Source organism: Capsicum annuum, chromosome 10 (assembly GCF_002878395.1).
Source record: "Capsicum annuum cultivar UCD-10X-F1 chromosome 10, UCD10Xv1.1, whole genome shotgun sequence".
NCBI lineage: Eukaryota > Viridiplantae > Streptophyta > Magnoliopsida > Solanales > Solanaceae > Capsicum > Capsicum annuum.
In genome coordinates, this window is record NC_061120.1 from 48,211,111 (window position 1) to 48,231,122 (window position 20,012).

Below are 20,012 nucleotides of genomic sequence, written 5' to 3' on the forward strand. Positions count from 1 at the left end.
CCCAGAACTATAAGCCAATGTAGGTTCAGATTATCAGATTATTCCTTTTTCTATATGTATGACAGATACAGATATGATCACTTAGCTTATGTTATACTCCTTGGTAAGAGTATGACACCTCTCCCCAACATGAGGTTTTCCTATAAGGGAACTAGATATTTGACTCCATGATACCTCACATGATTTATGTTGGTTAGAAGAACCTCTCCGCAGAAAAGAGTAATCCTAATAGTAACTGACTTTTAAAATAGTTTTAAAAAGTATTTCCCAACTAGTAAAAGCTTCACAGAATAGAATAATCTTAACAAAAAAGCTTTTAGAAAACTAAGTGTAAAGTCTCACAACTTTACTCAGATATTTCTTTCATGAAAGACATTAGCTACAAACTTCATCTTTCAGATTCCTAATATTAAAATGAGTCCTTTCTATACTTAAGCAGCATGATTTACAAACAGAAAACTAGTACAGTTTTTAGAACTAAATGTTATGACTCACTAGATTTATAAAGTATGATTTACTACTCATGATTATGATTCTCAGCATTCAGATATTCCAGCTTATATGAGTCATCTACATTTAGCATGCATTGTTTTACAAATTATGATGATATTCAGACATTATTTTACTTATGCATTCACCCCCATATACCCAGTACATTCTTAATGTACTGATCCACATATACATCTATGTGTTATATTGTCTCATAATGTAGGTTAAGGTGCTCAGTTCCAGCAGCATCAGTCTCCATCTACATTCCGATAGTTGCTGAATCCTCATAGTTTGGGTACTTAATCTTTTAGTTTTTCATCTTATTAGTATAGATGATTCATACAGTTTGAGTCAGCTGGGGCTTTGTCCCAATGACTCTTTAGTTATTAGTAGTAGAGGCTTGTTAGACAGCTAGATATGTGTAACATCTCGTATTTCTCTTGTACTTGTTCTAATTATATGGAACTTTGTATAGCCATGTGGTATAGGTAATGGATGAGATTTGTTATATGAGTATTAATAGTGTAGATGGAGTTATTGATGCTGCCCGTACATTTTATTGTGATGCGACCAAGTTAACGTCAATACAACTATTTAAACTTGGGATCATAAGCTAATATTTGAATCTAAAGTTGGAAGTGAGCGAGTGTATACAAGTTTTAAGTTAGATTAAGGGGATTAAGAACTAAAAATGGAGTAATTTTATGGTGTGCTTGCTTGACTTAATTAAGCTAGTAGGTGAGTCACCTACTTGAGTTATATGAGCCAAGTTAATGAACCAAGTCCATGGATCATATTTAGTATTTTATTAGTATACTTATTTGGGCCCAAATTAAGTAAAAGAAGAAGAAAAATAGAGAAAAAACCCAATGCTCAAATCTGCCAAGGCCCAATTTAATTGAGCCCAACTAAGAGTTAAGTAAGTAGGTGCATCCCCTACTTTGAAATTTTGAGTAGCTTGAACCCTTAAGTAGGTGCATCACCTACTTGGACCGATTTGACTACTTTTAAGGTCCACAATGCAGCTAAGGAGGTTGCCAAAATAGGGACTCTATATGGCCAAGTTCCTAGTCATTTCCTTTATTTCTAAGTCGCAAAAAAGAGTATATTTCACAAATTCTCTCCACTCTCTCTAAAACAACAAGGAGCAGTCTTATTTTTCTTTCTAGGATTCTTGAAGAAACCCCAACCTATGCAAGCCAAGGTAAGTGAAAGCACTTATGATTTAGCTTAATTGTCTCATGGAAGATTAGTAAAACATGCTCTAAGTTCTTAATTATTAATTCATGGCAGAATATAGAACAAGCTACTTGCTCACTTTTTCTTTGTTATCAAGAGATCCCTTTTCTTCTTTGGTTTAAAATATGAAGGAAAGTGAAACTTGAAGTTCTTGTGAAGATCAAATTTAAAGGATAAGTTACAGAATTAAGGTAAGGTAACTGCTCCTTTTTGTTCTCCTTATATATGAATTTGGGAAAGAATTATAGATGTGTTGTTATTTAGAACTCAAGAGATAATGAGTTCAATATTTGATTGATATAAAAAAATGGATTTGGCGCTATTTTATGGACTACTTTGTGTGTATATGTCGGGGGTTGCCAGTTTGGTATTGGGGAAAGGTGTAATTAACTATAGAAGAAGCATTTGGTGGTACACCACCGAACTAATAGTTGTATACGTCTACTGCCCATTCTGTTTCATGTATTGTTTGGAGGGTGCAGTGAATCCAAAGTTGTGTCGGGGGATGTTATAAGAATATGTATGGTATGTGGATATAAGTTGAGGAGAAAAGGGTTAAAATAATACCCTTGATTAATAAATTAAGGGCTTACTGCTCAGCCACTGTTTTGGTGAAGTGAAATATCCCAAATGTGTTGGTTGGTTGCAAATTTTAGTTTACCATATATTTTATTATAGATAAGTAATCCAAAAGGTGGGAATTAAAGTTGGGTTAGTATCGAAGTTGTACGACCAGGTCTGTAAGGCATACTCTATTTTGCACTCTTCGGCATAAAATCAGATATTTGGTCCATCAAGTAAGCTTCTAAGGTTATACTATAACAAGTGATACATAATAGCAGTGTATTATATCCCATGTAGCCAATTACCTTCTCCTCACTCTCTAGCATGTTAAAACACCTCAATTCATTCTTATTAATAATCCTACACATCTATTTTCACTAAAAAATTTCAGGAGTTCTCCGTTTACTTAAATAAAACCCATGTGTTATTTTCATATCCTAAACACTCCATTTGTGTGCCAACCACTCCCAACCTAATTGTTGTTTCATTAAGTACCCATTTACATGTCTCTTATTGGTAGATTATTGTTTTAAGGTACCATAATGTTATGACCAATAAAATAACAATCTCAAAGGCTATATAAACTAAGTAATGCAAATTTGTATTAAGCGGGTAGCAGCTCAGGGGAATAAGCTTAGCATGGGTCAATCCTAATACCTTATATATAGGTGGCAGCTTAGGAGCGTAAAATAGCATGGGTTGATCCCAATGTTTATTTATGGGTGGCATCCAGGGGCGTAAGCCTAGCATTGGTCGATCCCAATTTGTCTATTTACCATTGATCAGCTGGTCATTTGCATCATATGGCTTACAAAGATTATGAAGTAAGAAAGGTAAAATGAAGAAAGGAATATAATGTACCTGATTTTATAAGAATATTTAAAGGTGGTCTACTAGTACTATTTTTACACTTATATCTGATTTTCGTTGAGCTCCTTTATCATGTGTGGTTACTTTTAGCCTTACATATTCAGTACATACTTTCATACTAATGCCCCTTATGGGGGATCTATATTTCATGTTGCAGGAACAGGTCCTTTAGCAAATACACCTTCTTAGTAGAAGCCCAGGATATCCAGTGGCTATTGGTAAACTCCAGATTGATTCAGGGATTTTTGAGTCTATTTTATATATTTTGGTATTGTATAGTGGTCAAGAGTAGGGTGGAGGTTTGTCCCAACCTTAACCAGATGTCTATGTATCTTTTAGAGGCTTTGTAGACTAATGTAAAGTTAAGCATAATAGTGTCTTATCTTTTAGATATTATGTCCCCAATGGCCAAGTCTGGTATATAATTAGATTTTGGCATGTCATTTATTTCTCATCAATGCATTATATATCCTTTGGTTATTATAGTACATGCATGAGGAGTACAAGGTCATGGATTAGTTCTCTCGGGCCTTCACGGATATGGGTGCCTGTCCGTCCCAATAGGATTTTAGGCGTGACAAAAGTGGTATCAGAGCAGGTCATCCTAGGGATTCTACAAAACCGTGTTTATGTAGAGTTTTGCTTATGGGCATTTTGTGCACCACATCAATAAATAGGAGGCTATGGGATATTTAGCAGTTTTGTCTTTTTCTTCATATCTTAGATCGTGCAATAGAGCCCATGTTGTAGCTGAAGTAATATTTAACCATTGAATCTATTTTTCTCTTATAATAGTATAGATGCTGGTTAAAAGAAGGAGTAAGAATAATGGTAAACTAATAGATGTGGATGCCGGAGAAGGGACCAATAAGTCACCACCTAGGAAAGTTAATCAAAGTGAGGCTCAAGATGAGTTTGTATCACAAACTTTTTCTACGCCTCCATTCTGGAATAGCTAAGGAGGAGAAGAACTATATCCTCAGAACCACCTATTAATGCTACTGAGAAATATCTAAGGAATATGGTGCAATTGTTGGCTCATATAGTTGCTGGACAAGATCAATGACAAACTATTCCAACCACAGGCTCTAGTGGTGTAGATAGAGTAGCTAGCCTGCGAATACAAGATTTCCTTAAGCTATGTCCTTCCATATTCATCGGATCAGATATAAATGAATACCCACAGGACTTTATTGATCAAATCAAAAGGGCTCTAGATGTCATGGATTTATTGGGTAAAAAGACAGTTGAGCTGGTAACATATATATTCAAAGGAGAGGCTATACTTTTGGTATAAATATTGGAACGATCTAGGGGTATCGATGCATCTTCAGCTAGATGGAAAAAGTTTAAAGAGGAATTTCTTGATCAGTACCTTTATTTTGATATCCGAGAGGCTCATACAGATCAGTTCCTTAATCTTCACCAGAGGAATATGAGCATTATGGAGTACAGCCTCCGGTTTAACTGTTTGGCTAGGTATGCTCCTAATGTAGTAGCTACTATGGATGATAGAGTTCATCAATATGTGGATAGATTGGATCCATATCTAGTTATATATAGTACTATTGCTGCTTTGAACAAAGACATGGACATAGCAAGGATACAAACTTTTGTAAAAAAAATTAAGGATCAGAGGCAAAGAAGAAGAACAAAAGAACTAAAGAACTAGAAAAAGGGTATTCAAAGAGGGCTTGATCTACGGGGAAGTTTATGGCATCCCAATGAGAGTTTAGGCCTTCATTTTCTAATAGAACGCCTAGGACAATGTCTGTTTATTCTACAACTAGTGCTCCAGCATACTTTTAAGGGTCTAAAGGCAACCAGTTTGGGCAAAGAAGTGAGCGACAGAGTTCACAAATAGTGGGGTATCAAGAGCAAGGAAGTATGAGGCAATTAAGACCTTCTCAGTATCTATGTAAAAAATATGTAGAAATTTATTAAGATGTATGTTGATTCAGGAAAAACGCTTGCTTTTGGTGTGGTACTTCGGGGTATATGATAAGAGAATGCCCATAAAGGGGCGTAGGTGGTATGGCATGACCTACTAGATTAGTCATTGCATCATTATTGTCGGTGCGTTATTTAGGTATGGGTGTATAGCCTATGGACCATGGTAGAGGTGCTAAAGGAGTATCTAGTTGCAGTGGAGTTCAGAATCATACATATGCTTTAGCGTATCGAAAAAAATTTAGATGCTTCTCCAGATGTGGTTACAGGTACATTGTCTATATTTTCATATGATGTATATGCATTAATTTATGTGGGTTCTACATTATCATATGTCACTCCATTAGTTATTGGAAAATTTAAAACAACACCAGAATTGCTAGTTAAGACATTTGAAGTATCTATGCCGGCTGGTGAATATATTATAGCTAGAAGAGTGTATCAAAACTATATAATAACTATTTGTGGTTGTGATATAATGGATGAATTGGTTGAATTAGAAATGGTAGATTTTGATGCTATAATAGGTATGGATTGGTTGGCTTCTTGCTATGCCACGGTAGATTGCTGAACTAAGAGGGTGTATTTCCATTTTCCAAGAGAGACAATCCTTTAATGTAGGGGTAACAATAGTGCGCCAAGAGGAAAATTTATTTCTTATTTCAACGCAAAAAGGATGATTTCCAAGGGTTACATACACCATCTAGTAAGAGTGAAGGATACAAATGTGGAGCCACCAACTCTTCAAACTATTCAAGTGGTGAATGACTATCCTGATGTATTTCCTGAAGATCATCCAGGTTTGCCTCTATAATAAGAAGTGGAATTTGGTATTGATGTGATTACAAGTACTCAACAAATCTGAATCCCTCCGTATTGAATGGCCCTGGTGAAATTACAGGAGTTGAAAGAACAATTAAAATACTTACTATAAAAAGGATTCATAAGGCCCACTATGTCTACTTAAGGCGTATCAGTGTTATTTGTGCGTAAGAAAGATGGCTTATTGAGAATGTGTATTGACTATTGACAACTGATAAGGTGACTATTAATAACAAATATCCCTTTCCGAGAATTTATGACTTATTTGACCAGTTGCTAGGTTCCAAGTGTTTTTCAAAGATTGATTTAAGGTCCGATTACCACCAAATGAGGGCCAAAGAGAAGGACATACCCAAGACAGACTTGCAAACATGGTACAGTCATTACAAGTTTCTAGTCATGTCCTTTTGGCTAACAAATATACTTGCACTTTTATGGATTTGATGAAGAGGGTGTTTAATCCTTTCTTAGACGTGTTCATGATAGCTTTTATAGATGATATTCTAGTACGGACCATGCCAGTCACTTACGACAGGTGTTACAAATTCTTTATGATTGTAAGATATATGCAAAGTTCTCTAAATATAAGTTTTGGCAAAAATTGTGGCATTCTTGGCTCATATTGTATCTGATGAAGGAATAAAGGTTGATACTCAAAAGATAGAAGCTGTGAAGAATTGTCCAAGACCTACAACAACTACAGAAATTCATAGTTTCCTTGGGTTGGTAAGTTATTATAAGAGGTTTGTTGAAAGGTTCTCTTCAATTTCTGCACCTTTAACAAATCTAACATACAAAGCGTCCAAGTTTATATGGAATGATACATATGAAAGGAGTTTCCAAGATATGAAGAATAAGTTGACTTCTACACCCATATTAGTACTTCCAGAAGGTACAGAAGGGTATGCAGTGTATTGTGATGCTTCAAGAATTGGTTCAGGATATGTGTTGATGCAGCATGATAATGTGATAGCATATACCTTAAGAAAATTGTGGCCACATGAGAAAAATTATCCAACACATGACCATGAGCTAGTGCCGGTTATATTTGCCTTAAAGATATGGCGCCACTACCTGTATGGGATTCATGTTGACATATATACTGACCACAAGAACTTATAGTATATATCTTTTGCCAAAAAGATCTAAACTTGAGGCTGCGAAGGTGGCTTGAACTATTAAGAGACTATGATGTTGATATCTTTTATAATCTGGGGAAAGAAAATGTGGTAGTCTATGTGTTAAGTTGTAAGGCTATGGCACCATCTATAGAAAGATAAGAGATGACTAAAGATTTGTACCAACTAGCCAATTTGGGGGTTTGCCTTCTTGAAACTCTAGATGAGGGGCTTATTGTGCATAATGTGGCAGAATCTTCATTTGTAGCTAAAGTGAAAGAGAAGCAATATCTAGATCCCATACTATTACAACTGAAGGAGAATGTACAATGTGGTGTGATAAAGGCATTTGAGCTTACACAGAAAGGAGTACTTCGGTGACAAAACAGATTATGTGTGCTGAATGTAGATGGGCTAAGAAAGAGGATTATGACAAAGGCGCATCATTCAAGGCATTCTATCCATCTGGGATCAACCAAAATATATCATGATTTGAAAGGAATATATTAGTGGGGTGATATAAAGAAGAACATTATAAAATTTGTAGACGAATGTACAAATTGTAAAAGAGTTAAGGTAGAGCACCAAAAGCCCGAGGGTTATATGCAATTTTTAGATCTTCTAAAGTGGAAATGGGACATGACCAACATGGATTTCATCACTAGTTTGACTCGCACATCTCAAAAGTTTGATTCCATATGGGTGATAGTTGATAGGCTTACCAAATCAATGCACTTTCTTCCCGTTAAGACAACTTACACAGTTGAAGAGCATACAAAATTATATATTAAAGAGATAGTTTGGCTATAGAGAGTGCCAATCTCTATTATATCAAATTGCGGATCTCAATTTAATACAAATTTTTAGAAATCTTTTTAGAGAAATTTAGGAACACAAGTTAATTTTAGTACAGGTTTCCACCCACAAGCAGATGGACAAGCGAAACGTACCTTTCAGACACTTGAAGATGTGCTGTGAGCTTATGTATTGGACTTTAAAGGTAGTTAGGATGATCATTTACCTATCATTGAGTTCCCCTGCAACAATAGCTATCATTCAAGCATTAAAATGGCACCATATGAAGCTTTGTATGGCAGATAGTGTAGATCACCAATTGGATGGTTTGAAGTGGGTGAAACAGCCTTGTTCGGGCCAAATCTTGTTCATCAAGATATGAAAAAGGCTAAAGTAATCCAACGGTGACAAAAAATAGCCCAAATTCGACACAATTCATATGCAGATATTTGAAGAAGGGGACAAGAGTTTGGTATAGGTGATTGGGTATTCTTGAAGGTGTCGCTAATAAAGGGGGTTATGAGATTTGGTAAGAAAAGAAAACTAAGTCCACATTAATGGGCCCATATAAGATTATTGGGAGGTTTTTCCAAGTCTCTTATGAGTTATAACTACCCCAAGATCTTTTAATAATCCACCCCATGTTCCACGTCTCAATGCTTCAAAAGTGTATCAGAGATCTGTCTCATATTACTTCTACTGAAGATATGCAAGTTACGGAAGATGTCACCTATGAAGAAATACTTATTTCTAACCTAGATCAACAGGCTAATAAGTTAAGGACTAGAGAAATAGCTTCTGTAAAAGTGCTTTGGAGAAACCAACAAGTAGAAGAGATAACATGGGAAGCTGAAGAAGCGATGAAACCAAAGTACCCCCATTTGTTCAAAAATAAAGAGAGAGTTCAAGATGTTGAATTGGCCCAGTAAAAAGTAAGTGTAATATATAGGTACTATGTGATAACATGAGTATTAAACTTAGGCTTGAACTTGTTTTGGTTGGACAATTATGCTAATATACGAGGATAAATGTTCCTAGGGGGGGGGGGAGGATGTAACATCCCATATTTTGCTTTTACTTGTTCTAATTATATGGAACTTGGTATAGCCTTGTGGTATAGGTAATAGATGATTTTTTTATGCAAGTATTAATGGTGTAGATAGAATTATAGATGCTGCTCGTACGTTTTAATGTGATGCGACCAAGTTAACGTCGATACAACTATTTAAACTTGGGACCGTAAGCTAATATTTGAATCTAAAGTTTGAAATGACCGAGTGTATACAAGTTTTAAGTTAGATTAAGGGATTTAAGAACTAAAATTGGAGTAATTTGCAAGGTGCTTGATCGACTTAATTAAGCTAGTAGGTGAGCCGTCTACTTGAGTTATATAAGCCAAGTTAATGGACCAAGTCCATGGATCAAATTTGGGCCTTTATTAGTATACTTATTTTTGCCCAAATTAAGTAAAAGAAGAATGAAAATGGAGAAAAATCCCAACACTCAAATATGCCAAGGCCCAATTTAATTGAGCCCAACTAAGAATTAAGTGAGTAGGTGCATTACCTACTTTAAAATTTTGAGCATCTTGAACCCTTAAGTTGGTGCATCACCTACTAGGACCAATTTGACCAATTTTAAGGTCAAAAATTCAACTAAGGAGGTGGCCAAAATAGGGACTTTATAAGGCTCTAAGTCACAAAAAAGAGTATATTTCACAAATTCTCTCCACTCTCTCTAAAATAACAAGGAGTAGCCCTATTGTTCTTTCTAGGGTTCTTAAAGAAACCCCAACCTTTGCAAGCCAAGGTAAGTGAAAAAACTTATTATTTAGATTAATTATCTCATAGAAGATTAGGAAAACATGATATAAGTGCTTAATTATTAATTCATGGATGAATATAGAACAAGCTACTTGCTCACTTTTTCTTTGTTATTAAGAGGTCTTTTTTCTTGTTTGGTTTAAAATGTGAAGAAAAGTGAAAGTTAAAGTTCTTGTGAAGTTCAAATTTAAAGGATAAGTAACAGAATTGAGGTAAGGTGACTACCTCACTTTTTTCTCCTTAAATATGAATTTGGGAAAGAATTATGGATGTGTTGTTATTAAAAACTCAAGAGATGATGAGTTCAATATTTTATTGCTACAATAAAATAGATTTGGGGATGTTTTGTGGACTATTTTGTGTGTATATGTTGGGGGCTGCCGGGTTGGTGTTGGGGAAAGGTGTAATTAGTTTTTATTGAAATATAGAATAAGGGTGTGGTGGTACACCATCAAACTAATGGTTGTATACGTCTATTGCCCATTCTATTTCATGTATTGTTTGGGGGTGTAATGAACCCAAAGTTGTGAAGGGGGATCTTATAAGAAAATGTATGGTATGTGGATATAAGTGGAGGATAAAAGGGGCTTATTGCCCGGCCACTATTTTGGTGAAGTTAAATAGCCCAAATATGTCGGTTGGTTTCTAATATTAGTTTACTATATATTTTATTATAAATAAGTAATCCAAAAGGCAGCAAGTCAAGTTGGGTTAGTAGCGGAGTTGTACGACCAGGTATGTAAACCATACTCTGTTGTTCACTCTTTGGCATGAAATCAGACATTTGGTCCATCAAGTAAGCTTCTAAGGTTATCCTATAACAAGTGATACATAATAGCAGTGTATTATATCCCATGTAGCCAATGACCTTATTTCCACTCTTTAATACATTAAAACACCTCAATACATGCTTATTAATACTGCACATCTATTTTTATTAGAAAATTTTAGGAGTTCTCCATTTACTCAAGTAAGACCCATATGTTATTTTAAGCTCCTAAACACTTCATTTGTGTGCCAACAGCTCCCTATGTCATTGTTGTTGCATTAAGTTCCCATTTACTTATCTCTTATTGGTATATTATTTTTTCAAGATACCATAATGTTATGACTACCAAAGTAATAATATCAAAGAATAAATAAACTAAGCAACACAAATCTGTATTAAGTGGGTGGCAGATCAGGGGCATAAGCCTAGCATAGTCCAATACCGATACCTTATATGTAGGTGGCAACTCAAGGGCATTAGCCTAGCATAGATTGATCCTAATGTTTATTTATGTGTGGTAGCTCAAGGGCGTAAGCCTAGCATTGGCCAAACCCAATTTGTCTTTTTACCTCTGATAAGCTAGTCATTTGCGCATTTGTATTATATGGCTTACAAATATTATAAAGTAAGAAAGTTAAAATGAAGAAGGGAATATAATGTACCTGATCCTACAATTATATATAGAGGTGGTCTACTAGAACTATTTGTACAATTATATCTGATTTCCATTGAGCTCCTATATCATGTATGGTTACTTTTAGCCTTACATATTTAGTACATACTTTCGTACTAATGCCCTTTATGGGGGATCTATATTTCATGTTGCAGGCATATGTGCTTCAGAAAATACACCTTCTCAGTAGGAGCCCAGGATATCCATTGGGTATTGGTGAACTCTTGATTGATTTAGGGTTTTTTGAGTCTTTTTTATATATTTTGGTATTGTATAGTGGTCAAGAATTAGGAGGGGGTTTGTCCCGACCTTAACCAGACGTCTATGTATCTTTTAGAGGCTTTGCAGACTAATCTAAAGTTAAGCATGATAGTGTCTTATCTTTTAGATGTTATGGCCCCAACGGCCAAGTCTGGTATATATATAGATTTGGTCGTGTCATTTATTCCTCATTAATGCATTATATATCCTTTGGTTATTATAGTTACATGCATTAGGGGTACAAGGTAATGGATTGGTTCTCTCGGGCCTTCACGGCTACGGGTGCCTGTCCGCCCCAATAGGATTTGAGGGATGACAATATGATTCAGATTATTATGTATTGATGGATCAAACTACTGAGTCTAGTATTTTTCAGTGATTATATTCAAATATTCTCAGTTAGCTCAGACAAATTTCTGCATTTAGTATGATTTTTAGATCTATATTCCTTTGTTATGAGATTTAAACTTAGTAGAAGATAGAAAGGGTTAGCTTAAGGATACTCTTAGTCTTGAGCACCGTGTGATATCTCAGGACCCATATCTAGGGTGTTACAGTATGGGTCGTACCCAGGACTCATATGGTGGACAGTGTCTGAATCTTTCTTGGGTTTCAATCTGCCAGGGGTATGGGTGAAAGGTATAGATCATATGCTTTGGATATGACTTGGTTGAATGAGTCATATGCTATACAGTGTTTGATTTAAACGTTGAGGATTAGGGTATGAGTGGAGGGTACCACTAATATTAGAGGGTACGACTCTTGAGGGTTAGTCATATCCCTATGATGGGATTTTTGTGCAGCTTAAGTTGGGTATTTTGGACCTTTCACCACTTATCCCAATAAGGTCCCATTACTTCTAACTTACTTGGGAGGTTATTTACCCTATTATTTAATTCATTAACACTTATGAGCTTTTCAAAAATACTCGATAATACTCTCAAGAGCTGTTGGGCAAGGGAAGTTAGGGTTTCAACTGGAGGATTGATTTGGGGCTTGTCTTGGTTATTTCTTTCTATCATCATCTTGGTATAAGGCATGTTATCTTCCCTCATTGTTAAGTCTAACTAAAGGCATGGTTTTTATGAATGTTTTCATGATTTCATTGATTGTATGATTTTGGTTTTCAAATATGATTTGAGGGTTTAGATATTAAATGGTTAGTTATGGTTTCCCATGGTTTTAATTATAATTTTTTATGAATTAATCGAGGTTTCATACAATTTGATTGCATGGGAATGTTTTAATGGTAATTGGAATTGGTTTGTCATGTTATGCCCCTAATCTATTTGACAAAATACTTATAATGATATGTGCATTGCATTGACTACTTTTAATAGAATTCATGTATGTTTTAAAGCCTTGTAAAGGAATTGTGCATGGTTTAAAAAGCTTGGAATGGTAATTATCTAATTGTTATGCTTTTTGGGGTACATGGAATCCCCCAACTAGTTTAACATGGTAAATGGAAGGGCACTTGAAAGTCCCCTTGCACTTATAAATGGTTGTCTATGAATGATACTTACAAGTAAGGTTCAGTATGACGATACCAATATCAATGGCCTTGGTTAATAAATGGATAATTGTTTGGTTATTTGGAAATTGGAAAATAATGGTGGGAGGTATAGCTAAGCCGTAAAACGTGGAGGTCCCAAGGGGACTGAAACTAGAAACTCATAGTTGCCAATATGAGGTTGGTCTTGATGACCATGTGGATGATGTCACCCTATATTTGAGGGATGTACTAGTCATCCTAAGGGTTTCTTCCCTGATCGTATGGCTACACACACTGGGGCTCTTTCAGCAAAGGGAGATGAACCTATATGGCACATTGCTGGTTTAGGATGGCAAAGCTACACAGCCCAGGTAAAGATTTTAAAGGCATGCTTAACCCGGTCCCTTTTCCTTGCATGGTTATATATATATATGTATGGTTATATTTATATGGATGGTTTTAATTGGTTTTATAAATGGAAATATTTTATCCTTACCTTGAGTTCTTGCTTGCGGTTACTCACTAACCCTTTCTACCGATGGTTGTATACCCACATTATGTAGGAATCAGTCGTTCTACTCTTCCTAAATAGTGATTGACTCGGGGATAGCATTTGGACTAAAGTAGTGAGCTTTTATCCTTTTGTAAGTCTCCATTTCTTGTTATGGACATTATTAGTTATTTTGGTTTTATTTTGGATATTGGTTTTTGCTATAGTTAGGGGAATATCCAAACTATATTTCATTACTCTTTTGGTTAGAGGCTTTGTAGAACTTCTATGGATTAGAATGAGCGGGATCAATATAGGTGACAGCCTTAGCATTGGTACTGGTATTGAGGTTGGCATCATTGAACATAATTTCTCACTGTTACATCATATTTCATCTTGGTATTAATTATATTATATTTTGGAACATTCTTGGTTATGTCCTAGTTTATAGCCCTTGTTTTGGTACAGGTTGGCATGGTTGGATTACTAGTATTGGATGGTTGGACTCTATTGGGTCAGTCACAATTGTGATCTTATCCCAGAGTCTTTATGTGAGTTGTTACACTATCTCGTTCCATGCTCAAAATTTAGCCAACTCAGGGAAGGGGGATGGAGGTTAGGTTAGGTAATGTGGGTGGTTTCTAGTCCTGGCTGAACTTGGGATTCCTATTACGATAAGGCCCCAGTGTGGGTTGTGTCAGAAATAAGAGTCGAGGATTGGTGAAGGATATCCACCAGTTGGCTAACTTTGGAGTTTGTCTTTTAGACTCAGATGATGGGGGAGTGATTATTCAAGAAGATGTTAAATCATCTCTTGATGCAAAGATGAAGTAGAAGATAGATTTAGATCCCATTCTTATGAAGATTAATAATGATGTGGAGAAGCAAAAGGTTATGGCCTTTGATATTAGTGGTATCCTGGTGTTGATAGGATGTGCGAAAGAGGCTCACGAGTTGATGTATACAGTTCATCCAGGTTTGACAAAGATGTATCATGATGTATCACAAGTTATTTACACTATTCCCATAACTTAAAACCTCCCCTTAGCCCTATTTCCACCCAATTAACATAATTATAAACTACTTTGTATTTCAAATTCCCCAATCAAGAGCAAGGCTAATGTTTTTGGAGATTGGTCATCTAGGGATAAAAGTCTGATTTCGTCTCAAATTATTTGTATTCTCAGGCATGTATCTCTTCCCCTAAACTTATCTTTTATGATGGCATGAAATAGTTTGATAATCCTATGGTTTTGATATGTGGTTTTTGAATTTTGGTTGAGGGTTTTGGATGGTTATTTTTAAATGGTATTACCATGGTTTGTGTGCATTTGTTTATGCTTCATTGATGGCATTTGGAATTCATTGGGTGCATCGGTATTGTAAAAGGAATGGGGTCATAGATTCTCCCAGATTTATGTTTTTTGGTTTGGATTAGCATTAACCTCAATCCACTTGCATAATTAGTTTTGAAATATTGACAATTACATGGTTTTGCATACTTTACGAAACTAATGCATTGCATTAATGGCTAAATGAATAAAAATGATTTTGAAAGGCCTTGGTGGCTATGGGCTTATTTAAAAATTAGAACTTTGTAGTCTTATGGTTAATTGGTTTGGTTTAGCATAATGCAATTAGCTTGTAAGAATGATTAATTGTTGAGATGATACCATTCGATAAATACCTATATGGATGTCTCATTATTTACATAAATGGATTATGTGTAAATGTTTTCATTTGGGATTAAAAAGGCTTGTGTAGCTCGGCATAAAAGGTAGAGGTCATAGGAGTACCAATACTAGAAACCACGTTTGTCGGCATAGGTCTCTTAGTGTCCATGTGAATAGTTCATACTTTATATATGTATTCTTAGATTTCTCTAATTTTTGCAGCTAGCACGTGCTCGGCCCTTCTAGTTAGCAGAGATGGACCGATATGGCTCATAGGTTTTTCTATGATGGTTATAGATACACAGTCTAGGTTAATGGGTTAAAATATCATGCTAAACCTTGTTACCTATCCTAGTACCTTATATATATGTATGTATGCATGTATGTGAACATGTACCCTGTGTAGTTTTGATTTTGAATTGTCATTATTTTATACCTATCCTAAGTTAGATGCTAGTGGTCACCCCACTAACCATCCTAGAGAGATATATTGTTGCATAATATAGGGTCCAAATATACTTTTTGTACCCTTGTATAGCATTAGCTGATCTGATTCATCTATTTATGGGTTACGGTTATGGGTTACAGGCATTTTTATAAAATTAACCCATTGTGTTTAACTATGGGTTACGATTTGAATTACCTACTGGTGGGATAGAGTTGGTTCCATTATAATCATAAATTTGGTCATGATAAATTGGTATCGGAGCCTAGGCTATGCTAGTATTGTTGGTAAAAAAGCAAGTGTCTAGTAGTGTCCTATAGATCAGAAGGATGACATTTGTTTCCTTTCTTTAGGAGGATAGGGGACATTCTTAGGAGTTTTTCACTACTTTCACTCATATCTTGCTAAAAGTCTGAGTCTATTTACAGAACATTCCATTGATTTTACTCATTTTTAGATGGCTACGATACGTGCTACCAATACACGAGATAAGGGTCCCAAGACTGTACCTATAGATCCTACTCATGTTTGTGAATTAACCAAAGGTCATGGATAGTCTAGACATGTGTCCCTATATAGGGTCTAAGAGAGTGGGCCTTCACCAGACCCTATTCTCGCTCTTGAGTCTGAGATTTTTCTACCCTAGCCAACAATGGGCCAAGGACTAGCCCAGGCTTCACTAGGGAATATTTATTCTTATGTGATCAGAGATACTTTAGTTTAGCCTTTGGGGTTAGTTATTGGTGCACTTTTGAGGGTGCACTGTCTATAAATCAGAGTGGTACTGAGGCAGGGAGAAGCCAGTAGCTGTGGCTCCAAAAGTTGAGGTCCCTCTTACCTAATCATTGCTCAAGTAGTAATTGCTAAGAATGTGGTTGCCTAGACTACTATGTCTTCTAGGGAGTAGAAGATATTGAGAAGATTCTTGAGATTAGCACTGCTTAGATTTTCTGGTGCTCCATGCAAGAATGCATATGCGTTTCTAATTGTTTATGAGGACAGACTCTATATTTTGGGCCTTGTTGAGACTCGTGGTATGGATTACACCATATTTTAGTAGTACATAGTTGATCGACATTGGTAGAGAGATTATATGGATTCTAGACCAGCTAGATCTTCTTTTTTGACATAGAGTTGGTTATGTGAGATGTTCTTAGAGAAGCAAATGCCCTAAAATCTTAAGGATTATCTGAGAGATTAGTTTTTGAGATTGTAGTAGGGATCTATGACCATTGTGGAGTATGACACTTATTCTCATGCCTTGGCTAGACATATTACTTTTATCTTGAGTATCGAGATGAGAGTTTATTGTTTTGTTAGAAGGTTAAAACTTCTCCTTTATATATCTACTGAGAGTTTAGTTTTTGTTGGTAGAACTTTTGCTAAGTTTTGTAATTGTGTACAGTTGATGAAGGAGAGGTATTATGAGTCATGTGGTGGTAGTGATAAGAGGCCCAAATATAAGGGTAGTTTCAATCAGATCCGTAGTAGTTCTTTATTTAGAGGTAGCTATTTTAATGGTAGATATCCTTCGTATCCATACTATCAGTGTCAAAGTCATCCTACTCGACCTGTTGAGGCAGCTCTTTAGATTACTGACTTATGTTAGTCTAGTTCTAGTGATTGTCTTAGTCAAGGCAGTGGTTAATCTTTGAGAGGTTAATTATCTAGTCATTTTAGACATGGTGTTTATTATGGGTCAGGTAGATCTACAGGTTCTGGTTCAACTCAAGTGTCATGTTATTGTTATGGGGCTCTTATTTATTATTTATAAGATTGCGTTAGTCATGAGGTGATTATTGTTTTAGCTCAGAGTGTTTCCCATATTAGAGAAATTTATTCCTCATCTAGAAGTGGTTCTCAGGGTCGAAGGAGTGTTTTTTGGGGTACTCAAAGTAGTTCTCAAGCAACCAGAATAGAAGGTCATTTAGAAGCCCAACTAGACCCGAGGCTGAGTCTTTGGATGTTGCTATTAAAATTATAATTTCTGTGTACCATCCGTTTTTCCTTGCTTTATTTGATCCGGGATCCACTTAGTCTTATGTTTTTGCTTATTATGCTCAATGGTTAGAGTTATCTAGGGATTTATTATTTATGCCCTTGCGTGTATCTACTCCCATGAGTTGTTGTTACTAGTTCATCAGGTTTTCAGAACATGTGTTATGATGATTAGTGACGTTGATACTCATGTTGATCTTATTTTTTTTGATATGGTGGATTTTTTTGTGATTTTGGGCATGGACAACTTATCCCACTATTATGTGGTCATAGATTGTTTTGCCAAGATCGTTACCTTAACTATGACCGATGTACCCCTAGTCATGTGGCAGAGACCTGTTAGCCATGAACATATGGGTATTATTTCTTAGATATATGCTAGAAAACTTATTTCGAGGGATTACGAGTCTTATCTTGCTTATATTTGTTATACTAGTGTGGATAGTCTATCGTTTGACTCTTTTCCATTAGTTTGTGAGTTTCCTAATATGTACCCTACCAATATTCTCGATATTTACCCTGCCCATAAGGTTGAGTTTATTGTTGATCTCAAGCCTGGTACCCATCCTATTTCTATGACAGCTTATCGTATAGCTCATGTCGAGCTTAAGGAGTTGAATTCTAAACTTTAGGATCTTCCTAGTAAGGGTTTTATTAGACTGGGTGTGTCTTCTTAGGGAGATCCTATGTTGTTTGTATGGAAAAAATAGTTCTATGCATATGTCTATTGATTATAGGCAGTTTAATAAGGTAATGGTGAAGAACCGTTATCCTATGCCTCACATTAATGATTTATCTGACTAGCTTCAGGGTGCAGCCGGTGTTCTCTAAGATTGATTTGAGATTTGGTTACCATCAGTTGAGGATTTAGGATGAGGATACCCCAAAGATAGCTTTTAGGACCTATTATAGTCATTATGAGTTCTTGGTGATATCACTTGGCTTGACTATTGCCCCAGCCACATTTGTGGATTTGATGAATCGAGTGTTCAGACTATATCTGGATTTTGTTGTGATTGGATTCATTGATGTCATCCATGTGTATTCAAGAAGTAGAGAAGAGCATGAGCAACATTTTATAATTGTTCTTCAGATTTTGAGAGATCATGTGTTTTTGGCCAAATTCTCTAAGTGTGAGTTTTCTCTTGAGTTAGTGACATTCCTTGGAGATGTGGTTCCTAAGGAAAGTTTTATGGTAGACCCAGCTAAGATTGAGGCAATTTTTGATTAGGCTCGACCTATATCACTGACTGCGGTTCATTTAGTAATTACTTTGGTCAATTATTATAGATTATTCATTGAGGGTTTTGCTACTATTTTAGTGCTTATGACAAGATTGACTCATAAAGAGGTTCCTTTCTGATGGACCGAGGAGTGTGATTCGAGCTTTGAGAAGATCAAGGATTTTCTTACATCAACTCCTATTCTAGCTCTTTCTGCTGAGAGTGAGGTATCCACTATACATTGTGATACTTTTAGTGTTAGTTTAGGTTACGTATTAATGTAGTAGGCCATGTTATTTCTTATTCTATGAGACAATTTAAGGTTCATGAGCGCAACTACCCTACTTGTGATTTAGAGTTTGCGGTGGTAGTTTTTGCGCTTAATATTTAAAGGCATTATCCCTACGGTGTGCATTATGAGATTTTCACCGATCATTATAGTCTTCAGTAGCTTATGACCCAAGAGAGCTAAACACTAAATAATGCAAATGGATGGAGTTACATAAGGATTATGATATCTCTATCTTGTATCATCCGGGAAAGGCTAATGTGGTATCAAATGCCTTGAGTAGGAAGGAAATGAGCATGGGTTGCTTGGCTGGTATTTCCATTTCTCAAAGGTTGTTGGCATGGTATTTAGTCCTTAGCCAACTTGATGGTTTGCCTTGATATTTTAGACCCTAGGATGATTCTTGCTAATGTTGAGGCAAGGACTTTGCTCTTTAAGTAGATTTAGGATTATAATTTTGAGTATAGTAAGCTTCGATTCCTTTGTGAACATATGTTAGGTGGTGGGTCTAAGAGGAAACATAGATTCACTAGGTGTCTTGATATTTGAAGGTCATATTTGTGTTTCGATGTTTGATGACTTGATTCACCTGATATTTCATGAGGCTCACATCTCTAGATATTCTACTCATCTGGGAACAACTAAGATATATAGAGATTTGAGACAGTATTATTGGTGAAGTGGCGTGGAGAGAGATTTGGTAGACTTTATATCTCATTTCATTAGCAGGTAAAGGCCAAGCATCAGCATCCTAGTGGTTTGATTCAAAGATTTCCCATTCCCATATGGAAGTAGAAGCATATTACCATGGATATTGTTAGTGGTTTACCCCATACTTCTCATGTTTTTGATAGTACTTGGGTCATCGATGATTTATTGACCAAGTTGGTATATTTCCTTCATATTTAGATATCCTTCAGTGCTTAGAGATTAGCTCACATCTATGTGCGTGAGATAGTCTGTTTGCATGGTATGCCCATATCTATTATTTCATACTAAGGTTTTGTGTTCACTTCTAGCTTTTAG